The sequence below is a fragment of the Dermacentor andersoni genome, unplaced genomic scaffold, assembly GCF_023375885.2.
Source record: "Dermacentor andersoni unplaced genomic scaffold, qqDerAnde1_hic_scaffold ctg00000033.1, whole genome shotgun sequence".
NCBI lineage: Eukaryota > Metazoa > Arthropoda > Arachnida > Ixodida > Ixodidae > Dermacentor > Dermacentor andersoni.
The window spans coordinates 271909-287822 of NW_027314755.1; the positions used below are offsets into that span (position 1 = coordinate 271909).

General features: G+C 44.9%; 1 protein-coding gene across 1 annotated transcript in view; it reads left to right on the top strand.

The window, feature by feature from the left end:
• Positions 1-15914, top strand: part of LOC129381461 (uncharacterized) — a 78424-nt gene that overhangs the window by 23899 nt on the left and 38611 nt on the right. The gene's annotated exons all lie outside the window — the stretch shown is intronic.

Consider the following 15914-nt stretch of genomic DNA (forward strand, 5'->3'; position numbering starts at 1 on the left):
AACAAAATGGTGGTGACGCCAACAGGAAGCTTTAGTTCAGAACCTAAGCACATTGAATATGAGAATTCAAATTGCTCGGCAGCACCAATATTGAAGTTTTTGCTATTCGAAAAAAAAAATGCAATATTATTGTAAGAAATCGCCTTTTCCATTTATGACGTGCCTACAAAAATTCAGAAGCAATTTTGCAGTAAAGCCAACGCCACGATTCTCTGAACTGCAGCTTATTATCATCAACAGCCTATTTTATGTCCAATGCAGAACGAAGGGCTACGATTTCCTTGCCATTTACCTGCGATCTTCAATAACTCTTGTCCTGCGCCAACCAATTCCAGCTAGCGCGTTCGTATTTCCTGTGCTTCCCATCACCTGGCACCCATTCTGTAACCCCAATGGTGCACAAGTTACCTAACCTACGGATTACATGACCTTCCCAGCTCCATTTCTTTCCCTTAATGTCAATTTAAATATCGGCTATCCCCGTTTGCTCTATAATCCACACTGATATCTTCCTGTCTCTTAACGTTACGCTAAAATTCTTCGTTTCATCGTTCTTTGCGCGGTCCTTAACTTGATTTCGAGCTTCTTTTTCAGTCTCCAAGTTTCTGCCCCATATGTCAGCACCGGTATAATGCGTTGACTGTACACCTTTATTTTTGGCGATAATGGCAAGCTTTTAGTCAGAAGCTGACAATGTCTGCCGAATACGCTTCAACCCAATGTTATTCTGTATATTTCATTTCATTTATCCGTGCCCCCAGCGAATAATTGGCGTGGGCAAACGTACTCCTTCAAAGAGTCACTCGGCTGACTGGCGATCCTGAAATCTTGTTCCCTTGCCCGGTTATTCATCATTATTTTTGTCTTCTACACATGGGTACGGAACAGCATTTGCGATGACAAAGAGGCGAGCAGGGTGAAGACGATGACGACGATTAGAGGCTAGCGCGCGCGGGCTCTTGCCTCTTGGCCAAGTGCGACCCATTGCATTGTAAGGATACTTGAATATAGCTAATCGTCAGGGTCTTCCTACGTAACATATCGGGTGGAGGTTGCGTTCCCTGTACCTCGTCACGCAGCTTCGCAGTGGACGGTACGTCGAGCCTTCCTTCATGGCTCCCGGTGACGCCAACTCCACCGGCTCCGACACCTGCTGCTACTTCGACGACCTACATCACTCTCCCCACTCCCCGTGATCCTGGCGTATTCTTGGGCAAATATGGAGAAGACGTCGAGTACTGGATCTGCCTGTACGAACACGTCAGCCGCAATAACCGGTGGGACCCTACTATCATGCTCGCCAACGTAGTCTTTTACCTCAGTGGCACACCTCGAGTTTGGTTTCGGACGCACAAAGATGAGCTCACAAGTTGGGAATCGCTTAAGCAAAAGCACCGAGACTTGTTCGGCAACCCCTACGGTTACAAGCATGCCACGCAGAAGGCGCTTTCCGGCCGTGTGCAGATGTCAACAGAGCCCTTGGTCACGTGTATTCAGGACGTCTTGGCTCTGTGTCGCAAAGTAACGCACACATGACTGAGTCCTACAACGTCTCCCAACTCATCAAAGGCATTGCCGATGACGCCTTCAACTTACTCGATTTTATCGACGTGGCGACGATGGATGCAGTTATAAAAGAGTGCCGTCATCTATACCTCGCTAAAAGCCGACGTATCGACCAGCAGTTTGCCCGTCTGCGTAACACCCTAGCGACATCTTCCTGTGCCGACAGTCCTCGCCCCTACAACACTGGCGATGTTACCAGAATCGTCCAGCGTGAGATCGAGGCCGCCTATGCGGCTGCCTTCGACTCCAGCCCCTCCAATGCACCTGCAGTCACGGTTTCCCAGATCCAGGCAGTTGTCCGCTAGCAGTTCGCAAACATGGGTCTTCACACCATCTGCTCGGCCCATCGCCCTGATACCCACCCGGCTTCTTCGACTCCGCCCCGTTCCGCATCTTCTTACCCACCACGTTTCCGCAACCCGTCTGTATGGCGCACTGCAGATGAGAAGCCCATTTGTTTTCACTGCCATCGAATCGGGCAGATTTCCCTGCACAGTCGCAGTCGCTGGAGTTCCCCGAACCGGTCTACTTATACTGCCTGCTCTCGCCCCCCAGGTGGCCCTTCTCGTAATTATGCTGCCCGCTCCGATAATGCCGCCACAGATTCTCCTGCGCCGAACCGCCCCTATTCTCGTTCCCCTTCGCGCCAACGACGACAATCTCGCTCCCCCCAGCCCCGTCGGTCCTATTTGCCGACTCCCTTCGGACGCCGCTCCCTGTCGGAAAACTAGACATTGCCCTTCATTACGTCACATTTGCGTACAATTCTTCCCTGCCCGACACCGCTGGATTTTGTCCATTCTATCTTTTGTACGGTCGCGAACCGACCTTGCCTCTAGACATGGCACTTCTCCTGCTGCGATCCCAACAAGCGAGTATGCGCGTGACGCCATCGACCTCGCGGACCATGCACGCCAGCTTGCCCGTACTCGACTGACGGTCTCGCAAACCACTCAGCCGCGTCAGTAAAACATCCGCCACCATGACGTACAATTTTCGCCCGGTGCGCTCGTGCTCCTGTGGTCGCCCTCTCGTCACGTCGGACTTTCAGAGAAGCTCCTTTCGCGATATAGAGGGCCCTACCGCTGCTTCGCCAGGTGGCGCCTGTGACGTACGTAATTGCTCCTGTGCGTTCAACCTCGTCCTCTACTCTGGCATCTAGGGATGTTGTGCACGTCAGTAGGCTCAAGGTCTACTACAGTGCTTCCGAGCCCGGCGTTTAGTCGCTCCGGGACAGCGCTTTTGCCGCCGAGGGTAGTGCTACGGGACAGTATTTGCGAGACCCGCCATGGTTGCTCTGTGGCTATGGTGTTAGGCTGCTGAACACGAAGTCGCGGGATCGAATCCCGGCCACGGCGGCCGAATTTCGATGGGGGTGAAATGCGAAAACACCCGTGTACTTAGATTTAGGTGCATGTTAAAGAGCACCAGGTGGTCGAAATTTCCGGAGTCCACCACTACGGCGTGCCTCATCATCAGAAAGTGATTTTGGCACGTAAAACAGCATCATTTAATTCAATTTAGTATTTGCGATGACAAAGAGGCGAGCAGGGTGCAGACGACGACGATGATTACAGGCTAGCGCGGGCCGTTGCCTCTTGGCCAAGCGCTGCGTATTGCCTTGTAAATATACTTGTATATAGCTTTTCGTCGGCGCCTTCGTACGTAACAATATTAATCTTCAATCCAACTCTTGCACTCTCTATTAAGGTCCTCAGTAATTTGTGGTGACTCGTCCACATTGTTGCTCAATAGAATTATGTCACTGACAAACCGAAGGTTGCTGAGGTATTCGGCGTCCATCCATACTCATAAGCCTTCCCAGTATAATTGTTTGAATACTTCTTCCAAGAACGCAGTGAATAGCATTGGAGAGATCGTGTCTCCTTGTCCGACCACTTTCTTTAGAGGTGTATTCCTGCTTGTGTAGAATTAAGGCAGCTGTAGAACCTCTGTAGATATTTTGCAAGGTATTTACGTCAGAGTCTGTACTGGTATCTCTATTGAATCAAATAGCCCTTTCGTCATCTATGAAAGCCATATAGAGAGGCTGAATGTAATCTTCGGAGTTCTCGATTACTGGATTATTGAGATGGACGTGATCCATTGTAGAGTATCCCTTCCTGAAGCCCTTATTGTATTGGAGAATACCTTGGTGAATATTTTATATAATACTGGAAGTGAGTAAATGGGCCTGTATATTTTTTAATTCGTTAACGTCTCCCTTTTTGTGAATAAGCATATTGTTCGCATTCTTCCAGTTTTCTGGGATCCTTGCAGTCGATAAATACTTCGTATAGAGAGCCTCCAGTTTTCGAAGCATTACGTCTCCTCCATCGTTAATTATATCGACTGTTATTCGATCTTTTCCTGCTGATCTTCCCTGTTTCATGTTTTGCAAGGTGCTTCTGACTTCATCGCTTGTAATAGGAGGCGCTTCAGTATGCTCTTCATTAGTGTTTCGAATGGAGTCATCTTGAGTCATCTGGGTATTGTACAGGTCATTATAGAGTTCTTCCACTGCTTTTGCTGCTTTTGCTATACCTTCGAAATTGCTGATGATATTACCATGCTTATCATTCAGTGCGTACATCTTGGTTTGTCCTGTGCGAAGTTTGCTTCCCACTGATTTCAAGCTGCGTCCATTCTTTATGGCTTCTTCAGTCTTTCTCACGTTCCAATTTCGAATATAACTTATTTTCGATTTGTTGATCAGTTTTGACAATTCCGCAAATTCTAGCTTATCTCTTGAGTTGGACATTTTCATTCTTTGTCGTTTGTTTATTAGGTCATTTGTTACTTGGGAGAGTTTGCGTACTGGTTGCCTTGGTGCGTTGCCTCTCACTTCAATTGCTGCCTATGAAGCCAGCCTAGTTACGGTTATACGCCATCGTCATCTCTCCGTTCTAATGCTGCATATTTGTTTACAAGCACCAGCCGGAATTTGTCTGCTTTTACCTTTACTGCCTGTAGGCTGACCTGTTTCTTCTTGACCAATTTTGTTCTTTCTCTCTTCAAGATGACGTGAATTCCTGCCCTCACTAGCCTATTATCACTGCACTTTACCCTACCTACCACTTCTCCCTCCGGCACTATGCTGGGGTCTGCACAAAGTATGAAATCAATTTCACTTTTTGTTTCACCATTAGTGCTTTTCTAGGTCCACATTCTGTTGCTACGCTTCCTGGAAAAGGTGTTCGTTATTCTCAGTTTATAACATTATGAGAATTGTACCAGGATCTCTCCTCTAGCGTTCCTAGAATGGACACCGTACTTTCCAAGTGCTTGTTCACCAGCCTGCTTTTTCCCCACTTTTACAATGAAGTTGCCAAATAGTACAGTATACCGAGTTTGCCATTTTCTCATCGTAAATTCAACATTTTCCTGCAACTGATCTAGTTTATCATCATCGGGACTGTTTCGAGGTGTAGGCTTGTATTACCTTTAATCTACACCTCTTACTAAGTTTGACTAAGAGTCCTGCTACTCTCTCATTAATGCTATAGAATTCGTCAATGTTGCCCGCTATGCCCTTATGGATTAGGGAACCTACCCGTATTGCTTCTTATCCTGGAGGACAGCAAAGGACATGGCCGTTAGTCAGCACTGTATATGCCTCACCAATTTTTGCTAATGTCGCTAAGGCCACTGATATCCCAAGGAATATCTGATAGCTCCTGATAGTTCCTGCAGCCAATAATACATATAAAGGGCACAAAATTGATGTAATATGCAGAGCTCTGAATACACTATTTTATGAGCAGATCCTTTGGAAATCCTGCTAAAGGCAATCTTCACGCATATTTGAAATGAATACAAAGAAAGTTGTCCACTTAGGAATCTCTAAAAGATGCAGCTAATATAACTGCGGTCGGTATTTTTTTGCTGTTGTTTACTTAATAAACTTTTTTTCTTTTTTTTCTTGTAACTTAGCGAAGCGATTTCAAAATTTCTCAAAGTTTGCAACCTAGATCGAAATTGTGGATGATGCAGTTGCTAGAACTTAAATGTTTCAATCAAATGCCATCAAATATGTTTGAATTCATATGGAAATCAATAAAGAACTCGTTTCTACAACCTTGACCGATTCTCTGGAAACGCTGCTGCCGCTTGTGTGGCCAGTTATTCCCTACTCCTATGTTTATATATGTATTTATTTATGTAATAAATTTCACAACGTAGAAATTATGTACGCAATCTGGTCTAGATACAGGCCAAGCGGGCATGATTAGAAAAAAAAGGTACAACGTTACACCACATGAGTTTTAGCACACCATAACATTGCGTGAATAACGTTAACAAAAATACCAGCAATAAATGCAGGTAAACAAATAAATTGCATAGTAACAGCAATATTGCGAACAATGTTCATCTGGCGCATATAAGACAGAAATTGAAAGAAAAAACAGCCCGGAGAGAACGCACAAACTAGGCACTTGTGCATTCTCCTATTCTGTCCGTTTTTTTTCTTTTTTTTTTTTCATTTCTGCCCTAAACGGTGAAACTCCGAAACTCCAGGAAACTCCACCGGAGAAATTGCGAAACTCCACGCATGCAAACTTCATCAATTACTGTACAAGGATCTCATGGCCAAGAAATAAAGAGAAAGAAATACAGGCGTTTTATGTTACGTTGACTAACATTGCAGTGAGCGTTGTACAACGGCCGCTCGATGAAAAATCAAGGTGCTTTTGCATCGAGCGGCCATGATTGTCCTGTATGTTTGCACGATAGGATTTAAAAAGAAACTTCCTCGGCAGCAGATTTTATCGATTGTGAGTGAAAACTCTATGGCATTTCATATTATTCCACATGTATTCGACATGTGTGTATTGAGTTATGACATATGTCCGACGAGGAGTAAGCCCCCCTCTAATGTATTTGTCAGAGATAACGTGAATAGTACGCCTTTGAAGCATTTCAAATTATGTTAGTCCTCCTCACGCAGAAGGGGCTCTATAAGAATCAAACATGTTTTAGCTCGGGCAATATGGTCTGCTTCAGTGCCAAACGTCGCACTTCCGAGGGCCAATTTCTTGACCTTTGCCTAAATACTCTTCGTTAGCGAGTCCAAGACGCAGGAGTATTTTTGATTCTTTAGCCTATGTAAGCTTAATAACTAACCATCGCTTCCAGATTGCTCTACTCGCCTGAACCGGTTAAATTTAAACTGTGCGTGATGTAATAAAACAAGACTTCTGCATTACTTTCCACTCCACCGGCCATACTTCGTGTTTTCAAGTTTAACATCATAGACCACCAAAGCTCCAGTGTTCAAGTTCTACCAATCTAGAGGCCAAATCGAGCGCTAAATATAAATGCAGCAAGCTCGCGCTCAGACTGTGCAAATCGCCTAAATGCAAACGCGCGATTTAATTGTACCTCGAAATACCTCGTAGTGTAAAAAAAAACGCCTATGCATATTTTTTCGTCAGCGAATCATATAGAGCGACCGCGAAGGGGAACAATGACTGAAGATGTCTTATAAAGCTGGAAATATGAAGAGCCAAAGGCCATGCAATCGTCACATCTCGATAGTATTTAAGAACTACAAAAAGTATTCCAATACATTACAATTCAATGTCCATTCCATTGTGTTTACAAGAACCGGCAGTTTCCATGCAGTTGGCTCCACAGGTGCTCATTTGTCGGCAGGTGTTCGGTGTGCCGTGACAACAAAGCATCCAGCAGATGGGGGTCGGACCTTTCGTTCCCTCATCGCGCGCGGCTTAATCGTGTCCTTAGGAAAGATTATTAAGACAATTAGGAGACTTAGGACAATTAGGGAAGTGCCAGGGCCTTTTAAGTCCCTTCAGTGAAGGCCCCGCACGTTATTGCTTTGGATTTTGCGTAGACCTCGAGTGACCCATGCGGGAAAATTCGGCTTTCGCATTTTGCTCTCCTCTTCATCAATTGCGTTTTTTTTTCTGATGTGCTTCCTTTTACTCACAACAACTCCTACCTTCCTATTTGTTTGTACAGCTCACGTATGCATTCTTACATGTTAAGTCCTGCAACGTCTCAAATTCATTGCAATCTAAACAAAATACAAGGCTATGAGAACCCCACCCTCTTCTAGACTATCGTAACTCTCCCAATAACTTCACGCACCGATTGAGGCTTACCAACTCTTTCACTAGACCGAAAGACTTTCCGCCGTTTCTATGCCGCAAACTGCGATAAAACTCAAAACCAAGCAAGAATACTTTCTCCTTTTGTTGCTGGCAATTCTTTGACTTACACCCCAAGCACGGGCTGTAACGTATTAAAAATGGTCACCAGAGATCTCCTGCTCTTTTTTCGTGACAAACAAGAGTAGGATATGCTAATCAGTCTTGTGAAACTTGGAGATATTTCGATCACCAGCATACCACACTGATGCATAAAAAGCTCGCGCGGATAAATATAGCTGCAGCGGCCAGCTCAGTTGTGCAAAACGTGCTTTCCAAAGCAACCCCTCGGACCAGTGTGCCGACACACCCCATTGCAAGAACTGACCTGTAAGGATGACCACGCAGCATAGCCAGGATCACATTCAAGATGAAAATAAAAAAAGGAAAAAGGTCGTCATTCTCAATGTCAAAGAGGATACCTCGCTTGAGTAAGCCCATAAAAGGTGCTCAGTTTTTCATTACACAGCTTTTGCTGATAGGAATCGTAAGCGGGGGTGGAGGGCAGGGGGGGAGTGACGCACAGGCCAACTTTATCAGCCCGGCCTCTGCGCAGCTAGCCATCTGCGGCAATAGTTAAATCCGCACTCACTACGACAGAGCAGGGCGACTCCGGGACCGTCGGGCTACATCGCCACCCATCACGAGGCGACGCCAAAACATGCACGAACAGCCTGCAAGCGCGGGCGCTCAGCACCTCCCTGAAGACAAGAGAAACAACTTTCGAACCGTTGGCGCAGAACAACCTGCACAGTTCACTTGATCGCCCAAAAACAAAAAAAAAGAATTATCGGTCAAGACAAAGGGTCCGGAACACAAACTTGAATCCTACCCAGGCACGTGGAACACTTTTAGTAGTACAAATATGGCGTTGCGTATAATGCATTGCAATGCGAGAGGGCTAATTAAAACATTGATGACTTTACTGAACTATTCCTTGAACATAATCCTAAGGTATTTTTGACTAAAGGAGAGGCATTTAAACTCTGACCAATCAAACTTCCGCTGATCGGCCATCTGAAGTTACTGTGACGACTGCATTTCCTTATTTCCTGGTATGGCAATAACTGTGCAGATGAGATTGTCATTTATAATCCACAACTTAAAACGGCCCTCGAGTCAGTGTCTGTACAAGAAATTCTAACTGATAGATTGGTTACAATTAATTCTCCTCACCTTCAATCGAAAGGCGTATTAATAAAAATACGATATTATGGCTGGTGAGTGAATGCTGGTGAGGAATGCTCAACAATTTGTAGCGAGACTCTCGGTGCAATGCCAAGGGTAAGTACATGGAACCTACGGTGAGTGGTTAATAAAGAGGAAGCCATCTATTGTAATGTATCACAGAATCATTATTGTTCTATTGATTCAGCGCTTGGCCCGTCTGGGCTTCTTCCCTGCTTATACAATCTTTTTAGGCAATGAACACTTGACAGTAGCGTCCACTTTAATGCAGCAACACAACTGTCCTCGGCATATTCCTATGCTGATGCTAGCTTCGGCCAATTGGTCGTACTTTAAGAAATCTACATGTCTAATTCATTATTAGATAAGCAAGCAGCGTAGACGACGCAGTACCATACTTTAGCGCTTTTATTACTGACGCCATAAAACACATGCAAGAATGAGTAAATGAGGGTTGCAAAGAGACGAGAAAAGCCAATCAAAACCATGGGGCACACTTCGTCGATGCCCAAACACGTAAAATTCTATCGAATTGAAGAAGGTAAGTCAAACGCATGGCTCACGCAAGGGCACGCTGGAGGACAAGCTGGAGCAGTTTTGCTGTGGCATAAATTCCTGCACACAAGAGATGCAAGAGAGGGCCATCTATCGCTTACGTTCGGTAATTTATTTATTTATTCATTTATTTATTCATTTACCTCACAGGCTCCCGAAGGAGTATTGCGTGAGGGGAAGGTATAGAAAATTAGCAAAAACGAAAGGAGTAAGAGGAAATTATACATTGTAAGCGAGTAAACATGAAAGAACAAATATTTAACAACATAAATAACGCGATAAATGAAACAAAACGACCGCGTGAAGTAGCAAAAAAAGGAGTACCAAGAAATTATACAAATTGTAGCTGTTGAAGATGAAGGAACAAGTCTCTAACAATGTTAAAGCAATACAAAACAAACAAAAAATATATACAACTTCGCTAAAGGTATTTGCTTAGGTGCGCAGTATGGTTTAGTTGTGATTAACTATGGAAATAATATGCATAAGCGGGCTTTGAAGGTTACTGGGTCAGGAAGGCAAACTATGTCGTTTGGTAGGTTATTCCAATGCTGAATGGCACGTCGTAACGCGGAAGAATTGAAAGCATTGCTTCGACCAAAGATACGACGGAAACTGAGATGATTGTGCAGACGCCGAGATATACGAGATGGACGATTGAGCGGCAAAGTGTATGGGCGCGTGCTATGGACTATTGTGAAATAGACAAAGCAATGCTATGGTTCTTTGGGATTCAAAAGATGAGAGGGATAAAGATGACTTAATGCTAGTCACGCTTCAGTCACGGTGATAATCTCTGACAATGAAGCGGGCGGCGCGGCTTTGGACTGATTCGAAAGTCGCGAGTAGGTAAGCTTCATGAGGTGACGGGATAGGGGCTGCGAATTCCAGTTGTGGCCTTACAAAACCCTGATAGGCGATTTGCCTGGTGAAGGCAGGAGCATCGTGCCGGTTACGTTCAAGATAACCGAGCGTACGTGAGGCTGTAGCAGTTATTTTTTTTATGTGTGGAGACCATGACAGGTTAGGTGTAAGGAGAATACTGAGGTATATGTATGAGTTGGTGCGTGTGACGGGGTTCTTATCAAGTGAGTAATCGAAAGCGGGAAAAGTCTTTTTGTGGGTGAATGTTATTGGTTTGCATTTATCAGTGTTTATGGTCATTTGCCTAGAAGAGCCCTAGTTAGTAACACGGTTAAGATCTCGTTGGAGAGCGATGTGATCAGAAGGTGAGCCGATTTGACGATAGATCACACAATCTTCTGCGTACAAGCGAGTGGATGGCGTTATTTCGGATGGCAGGTCATTAATACAGATCAGAAAATGTAATGGTCCGAGTACGCTTACTTGTGGTACATCAGATGTTACATCGCTGATACTGGAAATAAAGTCATAGACGATGGTAAATTGCTTATGGAATGACAAGAAACGTCTTATCCAAGATACTGTTAGGGAATGGGTGTTTACGCATGAAAGTTTATCTATGAGACGGCAATGAGCCACGCAATCGAAAGCATTAGCGAAATCTATGAACATAGAAGCTGTCTGTGTGCCCTTATCCAGGTTTATTAGAATATCCGTAGTCCATTCGAATAGTTGCGTTTTACATGATAGTCCTTTTCTAAAACCATGCCAATGTCTAAAGAAGAACTTGTTAGTTTCCAAGTGATTTGCTACGTTTGAAAAGAATATGTGTTCTTGTAACTTACCAGGAACGCTTGTTAGTGATAGTGGGCTGTAATTGCTAACAGCGCTTTTATCACCAGACATAAAGAAAGGTATAACTCTACCGACCTTCCAGTCATACGGAACTACGGAACTTCCCCTGTTGAGAGGGACTCTTGCAACAACCAAGAAAGGAGTTTCCTTGAGGGTACTACTGCATATTTTAAGATTTTTGAGTTTATACCGTCCATGCCGGAAGAAGTGGAAATCTTGTGGTTGTTATGTTGAATGGGGCCATGTATGGATAACAGAGTTCGATGAGTGTTGGTATTTTCGAGTGATCTTCCTTTGTAAATACGGCAGTTAAGTAATTGTTAAAGATAAATGCTGAAACCTTTCGTGCAATCGGCAAGCCAGAACTATCAAGTATTTTGATATGTTGGAAACATTAACGGAAGAGGTCGTTTTCAAAAAAATTTTCTTGGTTTGTTTTGAAGCGGTGATTGTAGATCGCAAGAGAAACACTTTTGCTTGGCTTGACGCAGGGTATTACAGTTGGCTACATCACAAGACCTATGTTTGCTCCAAGACATAGGTGCGTCCACACATTTGGCAGTCCTGTAAAGACACTTCTTTTCATTTTTGAGAGTACGAAGAGTTTTATTGAACCATGGTTTCAATGAGTTAACGCGAAATGAAACCTTGCTAAATAAATGTGCTAATTCTGTTAAATTTTCTTTGTACCGGCACCAATTCCCATTCACTGTCCGCTCAAAAAAGTTAATAAGAATGACAACGTGAAGCTTTCCAAACCATTGTTAATAGCGTTGACGTTTGCCCTTTGGTAATCAAATAATTGTTTAAGTTTTCAGGTGACGTGAGCATGAAGGTGTATGAACTGTGAATTGTAATAACCGGTGGTCACTTAACCCATCCGCACAAGTGATAGTGTTAACCCTATGGGGCGCGGACGATAGAACAAGATCCAAAATGTTATTTATCTTATATGTTAAATGTTATTAAATGTTATAGTACGGCAACACGGGTCTGTGTTGTCTGAGCCACATGATGATTGCAAGCAGCCTCGGGACGCTTACGCCAATGTTCCTCGAACTCGGTTGGGTGGAAAATATTTTGGAGTGAGGGGTTTTGGCAAGAAACAGTCCTGCAGCTACGTGAAGGCCCTATGCACAACTCAAAAACACCGAAATGAGTAGGAGCGAGCCTGTCTTTACAGAGAGCACTGATGTCACTTATACGTGCCTTGGATGTCTAACGTCAATTGTTGCTTGGATAGCTACACACCCAGGGCTAACGCCAGTGTCAATAATCTGCCCCTGGCGATGGAAATTTTCAATCGACAGTCAATGTCTAGAGGGGATCTTTCAAGCGTTAAGTGATTCCGCGATCTTTCACCGGCACCTCAGGCACTAACTGGGCGCCAGACAACCCCATCTGCTTGGCGAAAACGGCCCTACTGCTGGCAGCAAAACTGTGCTACACTGCATAGAAAGGCATAAAAATAAACATTGGCTAGTTTTGGCTGTTTATTTTCGCAACCCTGTTGCTCTTTATACCACACGTGCATAACCATAATCGGAGCACAACAACGCGCAGTGCATTCAAACCAGGAGGAAGCCATCAAGCTATGACACTTACGCAACTCGTGCTACGCAAACAAGTTTCTCTCGTCGCCTTTACTCTCCAACACGCTCCTGTCATATACATGCGCGCTCTGAACCAGCTCCCGACGCCGCTTGCCAAGACAGCGACAGGAGCACAGTGTAAAATTCTAAGAAACAAAAGAAATTTCACTTTGAACCCACGGACCGCACGTCACAGGTCTCCTAATTCCGCAACACCTCCGTCAAATCTCAACTCTTTCAAGAATGACTACTTCCCTTACAGAATATGGTGAGACAACAGGCGCCTGGAACGCACGCCCAAGGATTTCTAATACGAACAACTTCCAGACGGACACATGCAGTCAGCCGAGAATCACGCTAGGGAACATCTATAACCTTTAGAAGTATCGGCGGGTTTGCAGTTGCATCGTGATTTCAACCCTCTAGCTCTCGCATACGAGTTGGTTGCAGTACGCTTCAATCATTTCTTGGAGCTAAGGAGCTGTACAGCACAGAAATTAGGAGCACATTTATTTTGTGATTGCCGTCTACTGCACTTTTGCGGCAACTACCTCTAATATTTTTAAACGAAACTGCAACAGCCTTTATTGCCGGAACATTAAAAGTCATCTCAACAATCTCAACACCAAGGACATGCTTGTACGTCTTCACAAAGTCATATTGCACAAAATACACGTCGCACATTTGTACATGTGTTGCCGAGCCGTATATCTGGGCGAGGAATAGCTGTAGAGTAATGCAGTAGGCCCGACATCGTTCACGGAAACAGAAAATGCCTATGCACATGTAGTTTCAGCGCACAGATACTGCACAACACGCCCGGTCACAGCTCATTGCTCATTGCTCATTTACTCATTGCTCTAACCAATTATCCGAGAAGCTGCGAATAGGATGACAGCGAAGAAAAAAGTGATGCTTTCCTAGCTTGGTATCTGAGCCGAAGGAAGGAACCTGGCGCGAAGGAAGTTGGTATCCTTCCACAAGAAAGATGTTTTGGTCCACAGGCCAGTAGTGTTCGACGACCTTAATGCACTTAACAGTCAATGCTGGTCACTTGTTCGCAGTGTAAACAAAAAAAATAACAACCGATGAAAAACAAGCGCACTGCCAAAGAAATGACGGAAAGGGCGCAGCAACATTGCCACCGCCCGATCATGCTGCGCTCAAATGCAACTCTCTTTCAAAGGTCTGTAACAAGCCGCTGCCGGTTTCGGAGAAGCTCCGGAACTGAATCTGTATGTATGAGGGGGAATCCGAACGTCCTGGACACTTATCTTTTGCCAAAAAATGTACGTACAGGTAATTTTAAATATACGTAGCATTGTACGTACCTTACAATATTTTTACATATAGTACCCACACCAGTTCCAACATTTGTCTCATCGTCGCACTAAATTTGGGACGACTCTGTGGTCACGAAATGACGCACGCGGCCTCCCCGAATGCTCATTATCATGCTGGCCTTCACGGCCTTTTGTGAACTCACAACACCACCACCTCACATTTCTCAAAGCGAGCCACCTTTCCACATACGTGGGCTTCATTTCACTGTGGATTTAGGAGGGCGTTCCTCCTTTGCTTCACAGAATAGGAATCACGCTTTGTTGCTCATACGCCATGAAAGCGTGAAGCACAACCGTCACCTTCAACAACTGACAACAGCGCCGTACCGCGGAGTTGCCGGCATATTAATACTGGGCTGGTGCAAAAACGGTCCGCCGCTGGCTACTCATATGTTGACTTCACATTTACAGGCATAATTAGGCTAAAAAAATACAGGAAAAGACTTTCTAATTCGCTCTGGTATAAACGGTGGGTCGGCTTCTGTTCATTTTATGTATTCACTAAATGCGCCACCACTGCCACTATCTCCCGGGCAAGCCTTAGCACTTCTGCTGAAAGAAAGGAACAGTAATAAACACATGTTCGTGTCTACGGTTTTTGGCTGGGCGAGCGCTTTACTTAAATTTGTTTTGATTGTTTGGAGTCAGTATAGCACGCGTCACTGGGGCACCTCTTCTGGTGTTCGAATATTCGCTCTTCAGCGTCGACATAGTGGAGCACTCTATTGTCTGTATTTTCCAGATGCACTTTACCAGATGTATTTTTCAGATGCACTTAGATTTCGTTCGAGTTGCCCAAATACCCACCATACCCAGAGCTTTAGTGGTTCCCTTTCGTCCTTGTCACAGAGTGCGCATGCGCTATCATTCAACAGCGTTCTGTCTCAGAAAGACGCTAGTACTCGAAAGCGTCAGCATCAGGCATGACGGATCAAACAAACAGTGGACAGGGGCCTGGCGCGCTTGCCTTCATCGACGAAGCAACCCCGGGTACAAGCCATGAAGGCGGCGAGGGTGCTTCAGGCACTTTCGACGATTACACTACGTGAGTATTCCCACTTGTGAAATTTTTCTTGTATATTGTCAGCCGTAGAAACAACCAGGAATAAAGGCTTTAGCAGCTTTACATTTGTTCCCACATCGAAGTGGGCGTTTTCGAGGCCAACTTACAGGCAGCGTAGCTGCGGCTGCTTATGGTCGTTGTAAAGAGCAATGTCTCCACAGGAGGCAAGTGTTTTTAAGAAAGTGTTTACGTATATGTTGAGATTGCGTTTAATCACCGCATCGCAAACTTGTAGCAGTAGCCCATTGTCTGCGATGTTGCGCTGCTTAGCTCAACAACACCGGTGATTTTCCAGGCGCAATGGTCTTTCACCAGTGATTGTGTTTTCTAGCTTTTGTTGCTTAAACTTTCAGGATCACTTGTCAGGGCAACAGTCCTGTCAGGGCTTATTCTTGCTTCCTGCGCGTTCATATCACGGAATGCTCCAGCCTCGGGACTTGTAGCACAGTGAGGAATTTGCGCCTCGGCTTTCAGGGCATGGAAACAGTACTGGAAGCGGAAGCGCCGGTTTCACACTGCCGGTGTACAGCAGAAGAAGCGGCTGTGGCAGCGATTACTCAGTGGTCAGCAAAAGCCACGTGGGTATGAAAGAAGCATCCGGCCTATTGGGAAAGGAAACTAGGTGAGCCAAAGATTTGCGAGAACTCCTTTCAATAGAGCAACTCACTGAGATGACAGGGATTCTGCCTAGGGATCCATTATGCTTACACTGACGAAC